The sequence below is a fragment of the Pieris brassicae genome, chromosome 7 (genome assembly GCF_905147105.1).
Source record: "Pieris brassicae chromosome 7, ilPieBrab1.1, whole genome shotgun sequence".
Taxonomy (NCBI): Eukaryota; Metazoa; Arthropoda; class Insecta; order Lepidoptera; family Pieridae; genus Pieris; species Pieris brassicae.
In genome coordinates, this window is record NC_059671.1 from 3,207,111 (window position 1) to 3,229,420 (window position 22,310).

Below are 22,310 nucleotides of genomic sequence, written 5' to 3' on the forward strand. Positions count from 1 at the left end.
TTTTATGCCTAACTCACATCGTCTACTTTTAGGATCTAAAGTCGGTTTCCTCACGATATTTTCCTTGAGCGTACGAGCAAATATTAAATGCGCACATAGATAGAAAATCCATTGGTTCACATCTCGGGGTTGAATCTACGACCTCAGCCATGAGAGTCGCACGTAGAAGCTACTTAGCCAACACTGCTATTTCTGCTAGCACCGTCACCAGTTAGTTTTTTAGAAAATACGGAAATAAAGTCATACAATTGATAACAAACAAAATTTTCTCGATGTAAACAAATTATCTGTAGCAAAATCCTTGGTAGATAAAATCTTTCCAATATAGCGAAAGCTGAATATTTGAAATGTGTTAAGTCACCGAGCGCCGAGACGCACGTAAGATCTGTAGAAGCGCTTAATCGAAAAATTCCAGTTCGCATTTCTTAAACTCTTGCATAATTTAAAAACCAATCGATTATAGGTAAAATGTAGATTTTCTTACGTCTATATTATAACTTATATATAAAACTATTTGGTTCCTTTATCAGTTATCATAATAATCAAATAAACAGTATTTACAATTTTCTTAACATGGTAATAATAAAAATAATTAATAGGTAATAAAAAGAACACTGAAACAAATTAAAAAGTTTAGTCCCCAATGTCTCCTTTAACGCTGGCAGCATTTCCTCTCTGAATTGCGATACTTATTTGTTGAGCGTGCACAGGCGCTAATTGTTACCTATTTGTTGTATTGTTAAGTTGTCACCTGGTAGATCTGACAACAGAGCTGGTGCTTTCCTCGCTCAACGAATAAGTATCAATACATCAAGTAAATGCTGCCAGCGTTAAAGATACCTAGGTAACACTGAAAATGTTTAGAAAATGAAAAACTGCTTAATGTAGAAAATTGCCTATACTGTTATTGTTTTTCGAAGTAATCTCCGTTCCTCTCTACACATCGGCGCATTCTTCCTTAGGGATCTCTTCTATGGCATTTTCGTACGCTTTCACTGCATCTTCAGGGCTCATAAAGCGAATACTTCGAATTTTATCTTTAGTTCTTGGGTATACATGAAAGTCACAGGGCGCCAGGTCAGGACTGTATGGCGGATTGTCATCATTATCTCGACACCTGCCATAGTCAAATATTCACCAGTCCATGCGAAGGTATGGGGAAGTATGGGGAATCGATCTGGTACAAAGCTTCCTGACGCCTAAATGTTCGTGTAATATCTTTTGAACTTGACTCATACTAATGCGTAGGCTTGCTGCACAGCACAGCACTGATGTTATCTACAGTAGTCGCAATAGCGATATAATAATAGGAAGTCCCTCACGCGGATCATCATAGTGATTGCTACGTCCACGCTTAAACTCGTTAAACCAATTGTAAATAGCGGCATGAGATGGGGCTTCATTTACAAATGATAATCGCAGCCTATCATAGCTGTGTTGTTGAGTGAGCCCACAACGAAAGTCAGAATAAATCATTGACCGAAAATTGTCTCGCGTTAGGTTCATTTTCATGTGTAACAAGAGTTTTAGATTTGCCGCCAATTCACCAAAACAAATGACAAGTGAATGCAATATACTACATATGATTACCTAAGAGTTCTAAGATTGAAATTCAAAGAAAAGTTTTCATTAGCAATGTTTCTAACTGGCCCATTCTAAACATTTTCAGTGCTACCCACGTACACTGCTAGTGACCAATCTTTTTAAATTTGTTTTAATTTTCTTTTTAATTAAAATTTAATTACAGTGTCTCTCTGACAACAATTGAATAGCAGTTGATACGAATAACGTATATAATGCAATAAATTTCATTCATATTTTAAAGCTATATTATTGCATCAGAATTCGCCTCATGAATGCGTGCGCCTCTTAAAAATCTTTGATCGAAGCACTATTTTACTAGCAGATTTAGTTTTTTACTTATGCGTTTAGATAAAAGATTTTATTGCAAGGACCGTTGACAAAACTCACATAACACGGAAAGGGTGAAAGTTAATGCCGTGAGGAAACCGCCATGTTTTAAAGCCAAAAATCTTCGGAGTGTATAATCTACTTATATGGAAAATATCAGAGAAACATATATTATTTAGAAAGACATGCTAATATAAGAAAAATACTTGAAAAGAAAAGTAATTACCTTTAATAAACAGGTGAAGTATATATTTGGCACAAAAGAAAATAATTAACCCGAGATGTGGACGAAGCAATTCTGTCACTTGCTACCTCTTAATTATCAGACAACTGAGAGGTATTTTCTATTATGGATCAATAGTTCTACGGAATATCAGAAGACATCTAAATCAATAAAACCCTAAAACAAACTCCGTAGTTTAGTAGGACACGAAATTCTTGGTCCCGGCGTCTATTTCCAGCGAAACAATATTTGCTGCTGTTATGAATTTTAAAGAAATCAACAGACGCACAAATGCCGCATAAATTCATAAATAATCTTAAAATTAATATTTGCAAAAAAATTAAACAAACAGCGGACTAAAAGTGCTGTAAAACTAAAGCCCAATTAATATAAGAAGTTACCTAAGAGTGTACTTACATCAAGTCAAGGATGCCTTTCCTCGCAATTTTCTGAAACAAAAAAAGGTTGTATGTAAAATTATTTTCTACGATTCCTGTTGAATAAAAAATATGGTTTTTATCTTACGACCGTGATGTAGTATGTAATTTATTTTTATTATCCTTATCTCTCTTGTGTCAATCTACATACAAACAGTATTTTGAAAAAAAAATGTGCAAAGGATTATATTTATAATAGCTAAATAACTTGTTCAACGGAATGAGGAAAAAAATCGCGTGCCTGTTGTTAGACTAGAGAAGTTCGTCTTTTGTTTTACATTCTTATTTTTTCATAAGATATAAAATGGAGCAAAAATTCTTCAATTACATTTTTATATAACTAATGTATGTAATTTATAAGCCACGCCAACAAGGCAGCAATATGTATACGTAAAACATTACAAGTACTAAAGTGTGACCTCTGATATAGACCTAAATATAGTGTGTCCTCAGATTCATTTTCTCTATGGAAAGGCTTAAAATTGTATATATATACGAATATTTGTCAATTAACGCTGAGATATGTGAATGTAAGGTATTTAACTTAGACGCGCGGCTTCCTCTAGATGCAGAGACAAATACTCATTTTTTGTTACTGTGCCAGCAGAGTAAGTGAGTAAGTAAGGCAGTTAATGACCTGTTCTAGCCGATTGGAAATATATTAATATTTTTACTTAATTTAATTTACTATAGACTTATTCTCGCATAAGTAGTATACCGTAAAACAAACAATTTAAATGCACATAGTATTGTCTTTTGTTAACATAGCTTTTACACATTAAAAAACCCTTTTTAAACGGATTGAAGCTATGTATTAGAGGACACCGTGAGTCATTTTTGCAAACCCGTCATCTTTTAATCGATAGCAACTTCGGGGCATTAAATACAGATAACTCAACTTTCTCTGCAGCTGTGATACTTTTGACATTCACCACCTTTTGTCTACAGTCACCGTGACCGCGCACGCTAGCACGCGAAACGTCGAATTTTTTTTTTTTAGAATTATGTAAATAATTATAAGTTTTTAATAATAATACATAGCTTCAATCCGTTTAAAAAGTGTTTTCTTAATTTAAATGCATCCGGAAAAGAATCGTATTATAAAACAAAAGACCGGGTATGGTCCCTTAGCGTAATATTATTAAGGTTGGTCAACAATAAATTAGCAAAGCATGCGAATAATAGCACAATAGTTGTCACACATTTTGTGTAAGAACGTTTTTTCACAATATAATAAGTACGGAAGAATTTTTTTTAAATATTTTTATAACCAGTACTAAATTTAATTAGATGTAATCTAATAATAGTGTTTTTTACATTTCGAACGACACAAAACACAAACACGTATTCTTAGTCGGTACGGAATTTTCCGATGGTTTGAAAATATAGATATTTAAGTTTATGAGTCGTTCATAGATAAGCAAAAAACTCGTTTCATTCTTTCCAACCTAATATCTTATGTATGTTATGATTAAAGACTATTCAAACTATTATGTTACTAAAATTGTTACGTGTTTCGTTAAGCACAGATTTTGTCTATTGTATAAACCATAGTGTGTATATTTAAATAATGTTTCATTATATAAGAACGTATCTACAATAATGTGACAACGATAATATGCGATTATGAATATTAATTTCAGTTACAGGAACTTACAGTTGGTAAATTTTCTATTTATTTGTGGAGGCTATAAGAAATTATTTTTTCCAAGTTAGCCCCTTTTCTTGCTCGCCTCGGTGGCCCTTCAGTGGAATTATACGCCGTATAACGGAAATACTTTGTCTTTTCACTTTCGCACTTTTAACTTTCGTAAATTACATTTAATTTTTACTTTTACAACTTCGAGGATCCTGTTCTTTGTTCTGAATTCATTAACAAACTTTATACCAAAAGGAATGTTAAATATTGTAACAAATATGGTTTGTTGTGGGTTTTTTACTCTAAACCACAAATTTATCAATCACATCAAAGCCGGTTTTTCCTCACAATATTTTCTTTCACCGTTCGCGCGAATGTTAAATGCACACATAGACGGAGAGTGCATTGGTTTATAGCCGGGGGTCGAACTTACGACCTAAGGAATGAAAGTCGCACGCTGAAGCAACTTGGCTTAGTTGCTGTTGAAAGTCTCAACATAATCGAATATGTGGTATACATTCAATTATTAAAATATTTCAAATAATATTCCTTATCTATCTTGCTTTAAATTTCTTACTTATTTAGGTAATGTTACCAGTCCACATCATATCTCTAACTTTCGTACTAACTGACGTGAGACTGATCTTAAATTTTCGTGATTCATGTGTACTTTTTACTTTTCATATAGTCTTTTTTTTATTTAGTTTGTATTTTTGTTCCTGTTTAGTTTAAGCCTACCTTATCTTATTTAATAAAAAAGAAATCTTACAGTGGTTGCCTGGAAGATATCGCTCGAAAGCGTTAAGGCCGCCATTTGGCCTCCTTTCATTTAATTATGTTCAATTTTTATATAGTAATGTAAAGAAGTGGTAATAAAAATAAATAAATTAAAGTTGATCAAGATATTTTTATGATGTTTGGTTCACGCGATCCTTTTTATTATTTCTTAGTTTCTTACATTAAAAAAACACGATAAAAGCTTCCAAATTTCAGATCAGGTTAATTGTTCCAACACTGTTCATGGTTTTTGATTTACACCATTTGTCTCAGACACGAATAGCGTTAGAAAATTGACTTAAATAAAACAAAAGAAAAAAGTTCCAATACAAAATGTTCATGTGTTTCGTAACTGCCAATATCCAAAGTAGGTATATATATAAGAATAATAGCGAATTTCAGATTTAAAGAAAATAGAATGAAGTTAGTCATATATGTCAAAAGTTTGTGTGCGTTCCGACGCCTACTTCTTTTTGTGAGTTTTCTGAATAAAAATATTGAAATTAATATTAATGTTGTATTCATTTTATAAATTAAGTTCGGCTAATCTGTAACTCAACATTCATTGACCGATAGACGAAGATCGACGGGTCAGCTAACACAACTTAAACAAGCTTAAACAAGAAATATTACTAATTTAGGCAGCTGGTTTCTTTGTTATGTTACATGAAGCTGATTAAGGAAAAAATATCCATCAAATAGTTACATTTCGAGGCTTAGGACTCTTCTCCTCTTTCTATTTGTATCAGATTAAAACTTTTGAATTGTTAATTACCAACTTGCCAAGTAAGATAAATAGTTAAAACATAAAACAGATCTATTACTGAGATTCAATACAATGTTATTACGTGATAATTTTGTAATATGCTGCTAAAATTACGGCATTTTTTTATGTAATTCGGCCTGTGAGGTAAGTCAATAAACATATACACAATACACATACACAATAAATATAATTCACTTAAATCAATAAATCACTATGCGGGACTGCCCACTGACGAATTTCCAAACTAATTCGACTTAGGGTAAAAATCCGGCAACGCATTTGCGAGCCTTGTAGCAGTGTACATGGGCAGCGATATCACTTAACATCAGATGAGCCTCCTGCCTCCTGTTATGTAAAGTAAAAATAAAAAGTACACATTAAATTTTAGTTGACATTTATTAGTAACAACTAAATATGTTTCTAACATATATTGGTACGGATTGCAACGCTGAGAAGTCAGACTGCAGCTGGAATCATATTAAAATACTTATAATATTTTATGATTAATGAATATTCGTTAAACAATTATTCGTTGAGTTTTCCGCGCATCTGCTTAGTTTCCAATACATTAGTCTGATAGGCTTGGTGAGTGTGCACAACATACATATAAAAAATATGCACATATGTTAATATTTTTACAATAATCTATCATGTTCTTATCTAAAAAAATATCATAATTTCCCTTTGAGTTGCTCGGCTGTATTTTACATAAAGTAAATTGTTTATGAATCGCAATGTTATTTTATAACATACGACGCGCGACACTTCGTTTGGGTTAAAGTCACGTTCACCAAAACACAAAACAATATTATTTATAAACATGAAAGTGTATTTAAAATATGGCGTCCAATCATTTTAGTTAGTGAATTTTTACGTGACCACTTTTTAACTGACGAGGCACATTCGAAATAATAAATGTTGCAAATATTTTGAGGAACAAAAATAGTTTCAGTTGTTTGCGATACAAAGTTGAAATTATTGAAAGTTTTTTCAATAATTCATATAAAAAACTAGTGGTTTTTAGGTTTTTAAACCTTTTTAGGTCTGGGCCTCGGATTTCTGTATGTATTTCACGATCTTTTATCAATGTAATAGGCAAGTATGTGATCACTCCTGCGTCTGACACACGGTTTTTTCCTTCACAGATTGAATAAGTGTTTAAAGTGCGTATATATAGAAAGTACATGTTGGCCTCGATACATGGCTGGCCCAGAGATCTCATCTCATTTCGGACAATGCTTTGCAGAATCCTATGTCAAAATATACGAGTTTGCATTCTTAAAATAGACTCTATGTGCTAGTAGACGAAGTTATCTAAGTGAACAGCAGCACTGCAGCATATTGGCAAGTCGTAAAGATGAGTAATGCCTTCAAGGCGATGCCTTCATCGGTATTACACTGTCTTGAACCTTTATCATGCCAACATCTGTTGTAGATGACCGTTAAATTGAATATATTAGAAAGGTTAACGTTTATAACAAATGTTGTGCGTACGTAAAGTATAAATTATTATTAATCCTAACAACTTTAGCTTTTTGGTAACCCTTTTGAATTGGCCGTAATTTGTTTATCAACAAGACCACACATAAGAAGAAAAACGTAACAAGTTGTACAAACTAGAACCAATGTGTGGCCACGCGTATTGAGCGGATGGCGTGCACAAACATAACGCACAAAAAATATTATATAGTCAAAATCGTTAATGACGACGCCGTTTAGAACAACATACGGGTTATATTGACCAAAATCAAAGGTCCCGGCTGAATTCTATGAATTAGGTACTTAATAACTATGTACGTATATATACATAGGCTGTTACCATTATCAGTTTTTACGACCAATATCAGTAGTCCCTTCGATGTCGTTATGACAGATTTTGACTGCAGTTTAGTTTAAATTAATTTAGTTTACATTATAGATGAATATTCAAAAAGAATTACTAAATATAGAAATGGAACTAAAGAGTGTGTTAATCCCTTTTTTTAAGGGGATAGGTGGTCCAAAAAAATATCAATATCATTCTAGCCGTTCTGTTTAGTGTAGCGTAGAAGTAAGACCGTTTCGAGTTAACAAATGTATCCGCTTTTTGCTCCGTCTCAAGCCTCTAAGAACAGAAATGCCCAATTTGAACAATATATTGGGTGAATCCATTCCAAGTTAGGGGAAGAAAACAGAGAGGACGCCCGATAAAAAGCAGGGAAGGATTGGAGAATGGTGGCGAGGATGAGAGACACGTGGAAGAATTTTGATGAGAACTCTGTCTGAGGTCTTGGACTAATGTGAAACAAATGGAAAGGAACTTTATGTAATTTTGGTTATGTAGTAATTGAATAAGGGATTTTTTTATTATGTATATAATAAAACATAGCATTTAAATTGTACTGTAAACGATGTACTTTTTGCAAGGTTATCTTTAAAATACGAATTCCAAGATACAGTTCCAAGTCTTATTTTCATCTACGATAGAAACCCCAATAAAGCACTATGAATTAATAAATTTCATAAAATTAAAAAGGACTATTGTACCTTATTACCATACGCAAAATTTAGGCCATTGCATCATGAGACAACTAGAACCACGCCTAAATAATGAATAAGTTTAGTAAAAAATTAATCGAGTGCTTCTTTGGTTTACTAAAAGCGATTTTATTTCATTTAAAACCCCTTGCGATGGTTGCATTTAATTATTCACATGCAGATGGTGTCAGGCAACTTTATACCATATTACCTTGCAATTGGATTTAAAATAGAACACTTTATAGGATTAATTATCGAGACAACGTTTCCAATATGGCACGTGATTAGTTTTACAAAAAGTATTGTGAAAAACTCACATTTAATGAAGACTGTAATGAGTATCTTATTCTTTATTTAATCTAATGAGTAACTTATATGACTTATATGCAACTTACAAATTACATACTTACCCGAGTTAAGTTAGATATATTTTTATAAGTAAGTGTAAACAATATGTAAGCAATCATGAAGCCAAATTGAGCGTTTTAGTTTTTAACACACATAAATTGCAACTTAACATTTTCGTTTTCCGATAATGTCAGTTAGATTTACGAACTCCATAATAAGTCAAGTTAGTGTTTTGTTTATCCAACGTGGTATCCCCACAACCTCTAATGTTATGTTAGTTATAAGCCCATGTTTAAAACAATTCAAGTCAATTGCTACCCAGCTTCAAACACAGTATTTCTTTTAACATATATATAAACATATACATATAACAACCGCCACCGAACACAACTCTCGTATTTATAAATGCTATAAATAGACAATACGCAAATGTTTGTATGACTTAAGCACATTTAGGCAATTGTGATCTCAGTTCACTTTATTATTAATATTGAACTGGTTCTAAAAATTCATAAGGACTGAGCTACGAATGGTATTTGAGGTGTAAAACCCAAAAAGGTTTTTCAGAGCCCAAACTTAGCGCTAAATATGACTTTCGTATGTCAAAAATGTATTGGATTTGACATACGGAGGCCGTACTTAGTCTAAACTCTGCAAAAATACTCTGCTTTACTCTATAAAACTTAACGATAAAAATATTATTAGCCCCTTATTTTTTATATATAAGCGTATAAAATATATATGTTTAGCTGCGGCGTGCGATTATCAACCCTGAAGTCATGTGTTCGAAACTTGGTTGAGCACCAAAAAAGTATATATGTGCCGGCTTGAAGCTGCCATGCCTTACACCTCTGTGACATATGTCTTTGTAGAAAAACAAATGAACGCGAAACAGTTACATAAATCTGAGGCTCACGGGTATATAAAATATAATTAGATCAGTGTTTGCGAATCTCACCCCTGAGGTCGTAAGTTCGACCCCGGCTGTGCACCAATAACCTTTTTTTCTATGTACGCCATTCGCTCGAACGGTGAAGGAAAAAATCGTGTGGTAACCGGCTTGCCTTAGGCCCAAAAATGTCGACAGCGTGTGTCAGCCATAGAAGGTTGATCGCCTACTTACCTATTAGATTGACAAATGATCATGATGATGTTATAGTGCCACTGATGTATTTATTATTTATTTTATAAGTAGATAAAATGTTTAATTAAAACACCATATCTTATCCAGAAATCCGTTATAATTGAGCACTGGCCTATAACAGTACAAAAGTATCTCGAAATAATTAATTTCATGCGACACAGAACACGAGCCCGTTTATATCCTAAGCAACAATATGACTTTATATAATCTTTAAAGCTTCTTGCACTTTAATTTCTGTGGGATTGTTGTAAAAGCTTTGTAATGTTATGTACAAACAATGTTAAAATACTGAGCTGATTTTCGCGATAGTATCTGTATATATTACATATCTTTGTATAATAAAATCAAAACGAATAAATTCCTCGATATATAGTAGAATTTTCTACTCGTGTAAGCGATTGTCATTTAAACTTAGCAGCGTTTTTTGTCATGTTTAGTTTTGTTATCAAAAAAATACATACGCTATCTTAATAGTACTAACCCAATACGATAATGTCGTCATTAAAAATAAAATATATAACGTTAAATACATACGATACGCTATATCGCCACTGTGCACTCACTCTACGAACATATAAAGATGTCGATGGTATCGGAGAAAGCATTCAGGAGGCGCAACGACTTTGTTAACGGGGATCTCTTCAACAGACTGGTTCTGGCTCTTGATAAACAAAAAAGGCTCAAAGAAGCCGATTTCTGGAAGAACACTTAGGTTGTTCACTAAACTCGCAAGTGTTTTAGTTTTTAATTTTAAGTGCTTAATAAAAAGTATGTCGGCAATGTCGCACTGGCGTACTTACAACAAATGAATTCGATCATATACTTAATTAGTAAGCTTAGTTAGATATAAAATAAAAATAAGTCAGTGGCGAGTTATGTAACCTAACATACGTTAAGTTACACATATATATTTAAGTTAATAATTAAAAGCATAAACAAATCATCAAATCATCACACACTCGGGCTCTTTAGTTTTTACCACACTCATAAATTGTTATTTAACATTCTCGTTGCCGATAATGTACAATAACATAAGTGTCATCTAGATTTCCAAACTCTTCAATAAATCATGTTAGTTTTTTCTTAATCCAGCGTCGCAACTCAACTACCCCTAGTGTCATCTTCGTTATAAACTCATGTTTTAAACAATTAAAGCCAGTTGGTACCCAGCTTTAAACAAAGTGTTTCATTTAATATATATCTGAACATAGCCATATAATAACTGCCACCAAACTTAATTGGCGCTAAAACCTTTTTAGTTGGGGTAACCTGGGCCTCAGTTTTCTGTATATGTTTAATAATCATTTAATCTAATAGTCAAGTAGGTGATCAGCATGTCCTGACACACGTCGCCGTTTTCGATCTAAGGCAACACTGCTCTTGAGATGAGGATATCATATCAGGATACAAGTCGGCGATAATGTGGATGCTTATATGTTCTGCTTGTAAGCCGGTGTTTATGTGATGCTACCTATGATTGGCTTGTTAGCCACGCTTATGGATTGGTAATGATAGGTCCGTTCTACTCGGTGAACGTTAATGTATGGGGCCGTTCAAGTATTACATAAGCAGATTTACTGCAATTTATCTTCCTCCCCTCCCTTCCACTTGTCAGCAAATGTAAGCATAGCTCTGAAAAATAATAGTACATAAACGTATAATTTTTTTGTAGGAATCCTCGAAAATGTATTTCAAGTTCGTTTTCAAGCATAGACAATGTGTGGGAATGTGTAAAAAAGTAAATAACTACTGATGACGTAATCACTAAATAAGAAAATCCAAGACCCCCCCGCCAGTACTCGACTCTGAATGCTCAAATTATTCACAATATAAATAATTTGTAATGTGGATCCTAAAAACAATCCAAACTAAGATATACCAATATATTGCCTACTTAAAGGTACATATATACACATAAAATAAATACGGCTTAATAGACCCAAGGTATTAATAGGATAAATTAATAAATGAAGAGAGATAAGTAGAGAAAGTAATTGGTTAAGGTAATTAATGCTCATGACACAAGGGATGTTAAATATCTATATGCCACAGTTCATTTATTCAAAATTAATTGTAGTAATATAGATAACAAAAAATATTTTTTAATAAAATACATTATGGTGATCGCCTTCCAGCTTAGCTATACACATTCACACATGTAGTTAACACTTGTTTAGCAGAAAACTTGGCTAAATATTTTTTTTATTAACATACCACAAAATTTATAAGTAGACTTTTACTACATATAAACTATACTATACTTAAACTATGATATGATGATGTTACTTAAATATTGAATCTGGTAAGTGCTTTTGTAAAAATAGACTGTGTGCTTGTAAAATCTAATATTCTGCGCTTTGATGTACAATATTCAATATTTATACAACATACATTTGCTATATATTCGAAAAACCAAGTGAAATTCGCTTTTGCACACTAAAATGTCAGAGAAGTAGATGAATAAACTCGAGCCGAAATAGAAGATATTTTAATTACACGCAAAGCAGATGGCACACTAGGTCACACAATACACAGGAAGGCTACCCACTCAGATAGGTACCTCAAGGGTGAACCCCACCACCACCCTTCACAACTGCTTTCTGTCGGTAAATGTTTGTTCCAGAGAGCCCAATGTCTTTGTGATGCTGCCCACCTTGAGGAGGAACTACAGCATGTAAAACAGGTGCTACACCGCATACCCCGGCTGCATCACAGAATCAAAAACAAGACTCAAGCAGTTCCTCGTCAACCAGCCTACCTGCCATATGTAAAGTGAGTTACAGATAGAATTATCCGGATTCTAAAACGAGCTTCTATTAATACAATTTTCAAGCCGCACAAGAAGATTCAGCAATTCCTAAGACCAATCAAAAGTAACACTACGTTTCAAGATGCAGGTATATACACACTGGATTGCGACTGTGGCCTGTCTTACATAGGGCAAACTAAACGCAATATGTCCAGCAGACTCAAAGAGCACATTGCAGACATAAGACATAGACGACACACAAAATCAGCAGTCTGTGAACACACACTAGATAGGCCTAATCATTACATATGCTTTGACCAACCGAAAATACTTGCGAAAGAAAAAAGATTCTTCCCAAGATTGGTACGCGAAGCCATTGAAATAAAAAAACACCCCAATTTCAAAAGACAAGACGGCCTAAAATTATCAAACACCTGGGATCCAATAATATTCAAATTAAAACCCGAAGACACACAATCGCGAAAACAGAGGACACCGTGAGTAATTTTTTGCAAAAACCCGTCATCTTTTAATCGATACCAACTTCGAGGCAATAAATACAGATAAAACAACTTTCTCTGCAGCTATGATACTTTTGACATATAACACCTTTCGTCTTCAGTCACCGTGACCACGCACACTGAAAAGTACGCGAAACGTCGGAAAAAAATTAAAATTTTGAATTATGTAAATAACTATAAGTTTTAATAATAATACATAGCTTTAATCTGTTCAAAAAGTGTTTTTCTTTCGAAATAGAAGAGTTGGTAGCCCGGCCGAACATTATAGGCCAATACGAGGCCCATGGATTTCGGTGGCTGGGGCACTTTGAGTACATTTTGATTTAATTTAAATTAGTAATTATTTAAAAAAGGAATTGATTAATTAGATTTTTTAATAATTTCATATTAAAGTAATAGATTTCCACAATTCGGTGTACGGTATAATTGTGACTTATTTGTGTTCCACTGTCACATAAATTTCTGTATTTTTAAGGGGAGTATGATAGGGGAAAGCTATGATTGGTGAGAGGTTACAACATACTTATTACATGGCTGTACGGCATAGCAACGTCACATCAATATATTCAATTTGGTGAGGACATCTAACGAGCAATAATATTGCGTAACGATATCGGATTGCTCGTAAGGAAACTATAAATGACGAGATAATAGGTATTTAGAACTAATTATCGAAATAATAATGCTGCTGTGTGTTGTTTATTTATTTATTAACACTTCGTTACAGAAACATAATACATTTGACATAATTCATCTGGCGGCCCTATCGCTTTCGAGCGTTCACTTCCATGCCACTACTGTTTACAGAAAGGAAATAAATCTTTACTATCACTACGTTTCCAGCCACTGTTATCGTTTATTTAATTTACAACAAAAAAATTAACGCCATGAAAAAATAGGACTTCTAGGAAAATAGGACAGGTATGTGTGAGCTGCTGATGGCTTAATGCACCTTTGACGTTGATTAGACGAAACGTAATAAAATCATTTGGACTGAGTGAGCCAGAGGTCCCTCGAGTGCGTTGCCGGCCTTTGCAGAATTGGTACTTTTGTACTGAAGAGATTATAAGTCGAATTGGTCCGAAAATACTACAGTGGGCACTTGGTTCTGCATAGTGGTGGTATCACTTCAAAAGCGGAGCATTTTTTATTAAAGTGATTGTGTTTTGTGTTATATTTCCCACGCGACGTTGACGGAAAGACCGTACAACCTGAAATCTAAGCGTATAGCGTACTATGTAAAAAATATTCTCGGTTCACGATGTTTATTCATGAAAAAAATTGTTGCTTGATTTTAAAAAATGCGGCATGAAACCTTGTTTTGCGTTTATATTATGTAAAGATGTAGCTACTAGATTTATTCCTTTCTATACATAAAACAACAATTAGAAAAAGTTGTCTTAGGTACAACTCATATCTCATAAAAACCATCGTTATAAATGTTATTTTTTCTTTATAGACGATGTTTGGACTTTGATTTACCTAGTCTGTGGGGCAGGTGTTAATGGATACAGAATAAAAATCCAAAGTTCCAATGCAAACATTTTGAGCAAACCATACCCAACAGAATATCCACTCGTATTAATTGCCTGTAATATCCAGAAATGTTTGGTCACATCTATTTACTTGAGAGTAATAAGGACAAAACATCCTATGGTTGGGTTTATAGTTTATGAAGCGACATAGTGTTATTGGAAATCTATACAATTCAGGTTATATACCCTAACAATGTATCCCGGATTACATGTATTGTGGCAACATAGAGACAGATAACTAGATTCTAAGCGGCGAAGCACTTGAAGATGGTCCAGTTTTAATCTAATAATACAATCTTTTTCAAATCCGCTGTTTTGCTGGTAATTTTATTCAGCTTAGCAAAAAAATCTGGTAATTTAATTGTAATTTTGTAACATTTTTGTTTACCTAAATTCTTATATATATTCGATAAAAGAAATTGTAACATATACTATAGATACCGTATGATGTGGTAAACTTTAATTAATAAATAATGTAAAGTAAATGTACAAAATGCCAGGGTTAATTCTTAATAGCAGAGGGGGCGAACAAAGCATTAAAAATTTTGTTTAGGCGATATTTATTGAAATCTAATGATGTCATTGAATTTTTTGTTCGACATCATTACATCATTATACATTAAATATTATTTACGATAAAAACGTTATACCTTGTAAAAAAAACATCTAATTTTTTGATAATTACCTTAATACATAATGTTTACGTAATTAATAGGTTAAGTAGCGCACGCCACAATCTCTGAAATCTTATTTAGCATTTTTTTAATAAATTTGTTTATTTGTTATAAAGCTTATGTAAGAAGATAAAATTTTAATAACATTCCTCATATTAAACTTTTTTTGGACAATTGTCATATGTATTTATTTCCAACACACAAATTTAAAATTTTCTACATTAATTAACTAATTATTAAAGAATTTAAATAATATATTAAACTATTTAGTTAACGAGGTCGTCAAAGTAGAACTTAGTTTTTCCTTGAAAGACTTTTTACCAGGCGAAAATAAAACTCCACAAGTGCTGTTTATTTGGTTAGTTTGCCCCAACTCAATAAACAAAGTTACTAAGCAAATGACGGCGCAGTTTTTGTAAGATTTACTATAGTTTTCAACTTTGTTCGAGTTTGTCGCCACATGAGGTATTAGTTATGTAAGGCACTTATATACTATAAAGGCTTCCATAAATTTAACATTTCTTGGAAATCTTAATATTTTAAACTGTGGATGTATCGAATTAATATTAATACGTTTTTCGTTCTAATTATGCAGACAGCAATCTCTATACACCCCTGACACACTACGTAGAAAAGGTCTGCGTCAAATGTCATGAAAGACTGAAGTAGGAAAGCGCTAAATCTTAATTATAATATGTTTACACTAATTATCTTAAAGTTCATGTCAAGTATAGGAAATTTTCAGCAAAGATTTAATTTAATAACAAAGATTTCCTTTGCATAATTAACTTTTAAATTTAAACGCAATTTACGTTGTCTTTTAACTTTGTCAAATTCATGGTTTGAAAATAATGTTCTCGTAATTAGAAGCAACTCCTTATATAACATTATTAACTCATTATTATTTAATTTGAACCTTTTTGTATATTTATATATTCCATCTTTGGCTATATTTTAGTATATATTTTTTGTTATATATTGTTTATGTGAGCTGAAGGATAACGAGTATATTCCCAAATTTGTATCTTTGAAACCAGTTTTATCGTTTTTAAGGCAGATTTTATTTACTGGCTACACGCTATATCCAAAGGGATTAGGGACTTAGGGACTTTCAAAAAAAGAACGTACCAATTCTTAAAACGCTGGCAACGTACTCGCGAACCCTCTGACATTAAGTGTCCATGGGCGGCGGTGTCACTCAGGTGAGCCTTTTTGAACTTTGTGAACCCTGAATCGACAATTTAAAATAAAAAGCCGATATTAAAATAGTTAATTAAATTCTCTATTCATAGTAAGTTTTTAACTCAATAAGCGGTTGTACGTGTAACGAGCATACCGTACAAGAGCAACTATTATTAGATATTAATAATTCTATTACTCAAGCAGATTGGCTTCTCATGATTGATCTAATAATTATATTATACCATAAATTCCTTTGTGAATAGAACAAAGAGCACTGAGATATAAAAATGTGTGCGTGTACACACGTAAGTGAAACTTCTTAATGACTTTATTTTTCGACAAATGATCTTCTATATGCAACTTTACAGAAATTGGTTAAATAAAGTTTAACAAAAGGTTTTTAATATCATAGACATGAATACAAATAATACAATTATTTTATTTTACCTTATTACTACTAAAGATTATTACAGAATTTCATTAATTGTAATAGATTTATTACTATCATTGTTAACGTTATTCTATATTTTTGTTATTAATTAATAGCTTCGAATCTCTTCGAATTAACCGTGGCAGGGACAAGAAAAAGATTACCAACTTGAAAACAAATTACCCAAATATGTGACGGTAAGTGTTCGATTTGTTTTTTTTTAAATTTTATACCAAAGAATTAAATGAGGCATAAATATAAAGCAATACAGTGTAAAACCCAACAGATGTCACTGGACCCCTTAAGTTGAAAAAGGAAAAACATCTTAATTAGACTTAGAATACATGAAAAGCATGAATAAAAAGAGAAAATGCATTAGTTCTCACATTAGGATTCCTGTCGTGGGTTGGTAGTCTCTTCCGTTTGACATAAATTACAATTTTATAATTAAAATACTTTTGTACTAGGAGAATATTTTCGGTTTCAGCATAGGATTTGGTTTAGAAGATGTTGCTTAGGTTTGAAGACATTTATTCTCATAACAGACAATAGTCACTTACAGGAGAACTTATATACTAAAGATAAAATATATCACGTCGTGGGTCATTGAAGAGCTTTAAGGATGAATTAGCGAAGTAGAACTTGGGTGGAATTTTGTTTACGTAAAGAACTACGATCACGATTTTTATATTTTGTGGAAGTTTTTGCTTTTTGTTAGTTAATGTATTTTGTTATTAGGAAAGTGATTAAAAATGAAAATGCCTTTGAAAGAGAAAAGGCGCTGGGCGCGTTATAGGTTTGCGTTGTGTTTGTTTTCAAAACAGTCGGAATATGGCCATTAAGTATAGTTGACTAACCTTTAGAAGTTTTTTTTTACCGTACAACATTAAAGTTTGATAGCAAAAAGGTTTAATATATCTTAAAAATGGCGCGTTGTGTACGCTCAATTTCAGCATTAAAGACGACTAAAAGGAGTAAAACGAAAAGGAGTAAATTTTAATAATTGTAAATTATTATAAAGTTATTATAACCAAAGGGACATAAAACAGACGAGGCGTGCGATTATACAATTATTCTAGATTTTAATAGACACGACAACTGGACATTAGTTTTTACTTTGTGTAAGGTCGAGCCGCACCTATATGTATAACAATGTATGTGCTTGCCTATCCCATGCCATGACCTATGTGTCACAGTGCTGGGCATATTACATTCTTATTTTTTAATTATACACTAGATGACCCAGTGAACTTCGTACCACCCACATATAATTCTATCAAAACTTAATATTTTTTTTAAAAGAGACTATAGTGATCGGAACTTAATCTACAATAAATATAGGACAACCAAGTGATTTTTTAATTGTGAAGAGACAAAAGCATATTTGATATTTCCAGGTAATAATTAGCCAAATCGGCCAAATAGCCCAGCCATTCAGTATTAGTGAGACAAGAGAACATCAATTCATTTTGAATTTTTTCATCAAAACTATTTTAGTCTAAGTATGTTTTTTTAACAAATATACACTTTGTCTCTTTCTTTCACATTATGTTGACGGAGTGTTGAAAAGAGACAGATGAGAAATGACAACTAAGAATAGGTATAATTCCGACTAGCGCATATTTAATGATATTTTAATACAGGAGAATATTGAAATTAGAGAATTTAATAATAAATATAAGTATTAAATAAGTATCATAGTAACAACAAGTTGTAAGGCAAAAGAATTGCAAACATTATTCGACCTCGCTCAGCGGTTTGCTTTTTTATCAAGGCGTAATCTTAAAAAAAAAAATTAACTCAGTATGTTCACGATCGTGTTCTACCATTAAAACAAATTCACGAAAAAGTTTTTTTTATAGTAATTTCCATATATCTCGCACACAACAGTAACTATATAAATATTTGTCACTTAGCTCCTTGTACTTCGATATTTCTTAAAATGAGAGAAATTGTCGCACTTATATGCCAATTTATTATAATATATTTGAATTGTAATATGCCATCAATACAAAACTTATAAAAAATCTAAAAGTTGGAGTATATAGAAAGCTGGACCAAAATCGTGATATTTTTAGTTTATCTTGATTTATACTAAACACTAATTGTATTCTAAATTTGAAGATTGGCAGAGATACCGAAAGAGTTTGAAGTCGATTTTAGAGCTTTGATGATCGATCGGCCAGTCAGTGAGTGACAAAATTCACAAACTATGTCTAGTTGTAATTCCTCAACTTTGGTTTAAATGATTTTTAGATGTGTTTATAAAATGCTTGGTTTCAATAACCACAACGAAGTAATAGGCAATAATAGGAATAATTGAAAATAGCATGAACTGTTTTAATAATAGCAATGTCCATTTTTTGTTCGACTTATTTAGGAAATACGATATATCGAACAATGCTTAACCTTATACAATGGGAATTTAATTACGAAGTCAATCACCGTTCTGTAACCGCAATTTCGTTCACTAAATCCACCGGTTGAAAATAATCTGTTCCCAATCGATCCCAGTGCAAGTCACCCCGATTTATTGACTGCATTTGTGGTTTATTGTACTTCTCTGTTCTAGCGTTTAAACTCTCCTTTATTTTAAAGTCGCATTTATTCATTATTGTTTGTATTATTCGTAAAATTGTTTAGGTACTCAGCTGATTCCTTTTCAATACAAACGTATTTTAAGTTTAATAAGTTATAAGTTAAGTTAAGAATGCGACGGGGATGACGGGAATGGGAGTCCAATCTATTAAACTCGTTAAACCAATAGTAAATAGTGGCACGAGATGGGGCTTCATAAATAAATGGTAATCGCAGCCTATCATAGCTTTGTTGTTGAAAAGTCACACAACGAAAGTCATAATAAATCATTGCCTGGAAATTTTCTCGCCGCCAATTCACCAAAACAAATGACAAGTGTATGCAATGTACTACATTAGGTTACCAAAGAGTTCTAAAATTGAAATTAAAAAAAAGTTTCATTAGCAATGTTTGTAACTGGCCAGTTCTAAACATTTTCAGTGTTACCCACGTATTAACGTACATACTTGATCACTTCTCCGATCTTTATTATCTTTGTTAAAATTATAATTTGTGTGTCAGATGTCTGTGTTTGTCAGATTTTCTAGTTTATATTATGTTATTAAAAGGATGATAGCGGCAACGCTTGTTAAAAACTAAATAAGCGAACGTGAAAAAATAAATCTGAATATTTACATAACATTGTATGTTATTCAGTAGTCGTGTTCAGCGACTTTCAACCTTTAATTTAATATAAAGCAGTCTAGCACTCGCTTGGACCTAACATAATATAAATACATATATCTGGATGAATACTTATAACTATGGAAACATAAACCTCACTGTACATAGCGAATATTAAAGCTATGACGACATCGCGTCTGCCTGTAACTTCACCATTTGACAGACAAGCGCTTATAAAACTAAAAAGACGTAAGCAAAATGTACAGCCCAAGCTCGTATAATATTCATATATTCTGTCGTAAATAAGACCAGAAATAAAAGGATTTTTTCCGAAACGTCCGAAAGCAACTTGGTGTTAAATGATTGAAGCTCTGGGCAAAAGGAAGATTTGCGGTGGCTTTTTAAAAATACGTTATATTAATAAAAAAACACAATTTTTAAGACCTATAATTTAATGCATAAAAGTTTTAAAATATCTAATGTCCCATTTTTGAAAGGTAAATAAAAAAACGTGTCTTTGATCGTCCTTCTTCTAACAAATTAAAAAAAAGTGCATTTAGAATGTACAGTTTGAAGTGTCTCCTAAACTTGTAACAAGAAAAGGGATATTTTACAGTATGAATAATAAAGCGTCATTGAGAGTAAACTATGCAAAAAGTCTTATGTATTATTATAATAACTTGTAAATAATTGATATATTAAAAATCCATTAAAAACATCTTGATTTCGTTTCGAGTCTCTTTTTTATCAAAATACAATATTTGTGTATTTAAGAATGTTAATAATCAACCTAAAAACTTACACCTACGTGTGACAGACTTCATAGGGACTGGTGCGACGCCATCTTGTTTAGCGTTTTCGCGGGTTTTTTTTAATAATGCTTTTTAAAAGCCTTTACAGAATACACATTTTTAATCTGAAATATTTTTTTTTGAAATCTATTTCAACACTCGCAGGATAAGTTTACTTATTATATTTTGTAATACGTGATTTAGCTTATCCTGCAAAATATCTTGATAAAATAACGTTATTTAGTGAACGAGATTTCGGTGTAATGTAATACAACCCGGCTAATCTCGGCCTTAACGTCTCATATTCAATGATATCGCCCCCTAATTGCCCTAACTGAGATTTATCTTGGCTCAAATACGCAAATTACGTCATAGAGGAAAATTACGATAACCATTCTACGATATTTGTGGATCCTTTTTTTAAATTATAGCAATAGTTTTAACTTTATGCCATTCTGGATCCTTGGTACATTTTAGGGTTGACTTCATTTCATTTCATTATATTATTCATTTGTATTTTATAAAGAACTCCATCAATGCGGCACGGGATAAATTTTCTGCCTTTGTGACTTACACATGTCGTTGATTTTGATTCTAGTGGGAGGGTGCGTGGTGAGGGTGAAGTCTTTTTTTGTTGTGTTTGTTATTGTTAGGAGAAGGTTCGTATGAAGAAAAAATTAAAAGAAGAAAATTCAAGAATACTTCAACACCATATTAAGTAATCATGACTTTTGTTACGATAGCAAATTTTATTTATCAGTGTAATAAAAAACAATTCAAACTTTTTTTGATGTAACCTTATGGTGTTTGACATAACATGGACAGAATGCGTGCTACAAATATCGTCAAAGAGGATGTGACAAAAATGAATATCGTTTAAAAAATGCTTCGATCCGTTTTATTATATTAATAAAATACATATAAAATAATTACAGTAGCTAATTGTTTGTGGCATTAATCTTGAAAATCCATGTTTTTCAAATGGCCAGTTATATGTCACCTGTTCCCGTGTCGGAATACCAACAAAACTATTTATATACGCACCAGAAACACAAACAAAAAATGTTGTATATCATAAAGCATACCGTAAGTAAGTCACCGTGACCACGCACGCTGTAAAGCACGCGAAACGTCGGAAAAAATTAAGATGATGTATCGTATCGTTTATCGATACGATACATCATCTTAATTTTTTCCGTTCATTATACCATTTCGAAATAAATATTCATAGTTTAGACAGGACCCGACAAGATGAAAAGTATTCATTCGTTTAATGTTTCATAATATTTCCAATCTAATTTGGAAGATAATTGTCTGTTGAAACCCAAATTATTAGTAGTAATATCAAAGGTGTGCATTGTTAAACAAGGCCGCTAAGACGTTAAATCTCATTAAGAAAACCTAGATAAAGCTCTGTCTTAAAGTTAACATTGAACGCAATATAAATTATATTTATTCGCACACG

At 32.3% G+C, this 22,310-nt stretch overlaps 1 protein-coding gene across 3 annotated transcripts in view; it reads right to left on the reverse strand.

Moving 5' to 3' along the window:
• LOC123711848 (CD151 antigen) overlaps window positions 1-22,310 on the reverse strand; it is a 167,360-nt gene that overhangs the window by 128,036 nt on the left and 17,014 nt on the right. For all 3 annotated transcript variants that reach the window (XM_045664686.1, XM_045664685.1, XM_045664683.1), the window contains exon 2: window positions 2,552-2,583. The gene's annotated coding sequence lies outside the window, so the exon portion shown is untranslated. The remainder of the gene's footprint in view (window positions 1-2,551; window positions 2,584-22,310) is intronic.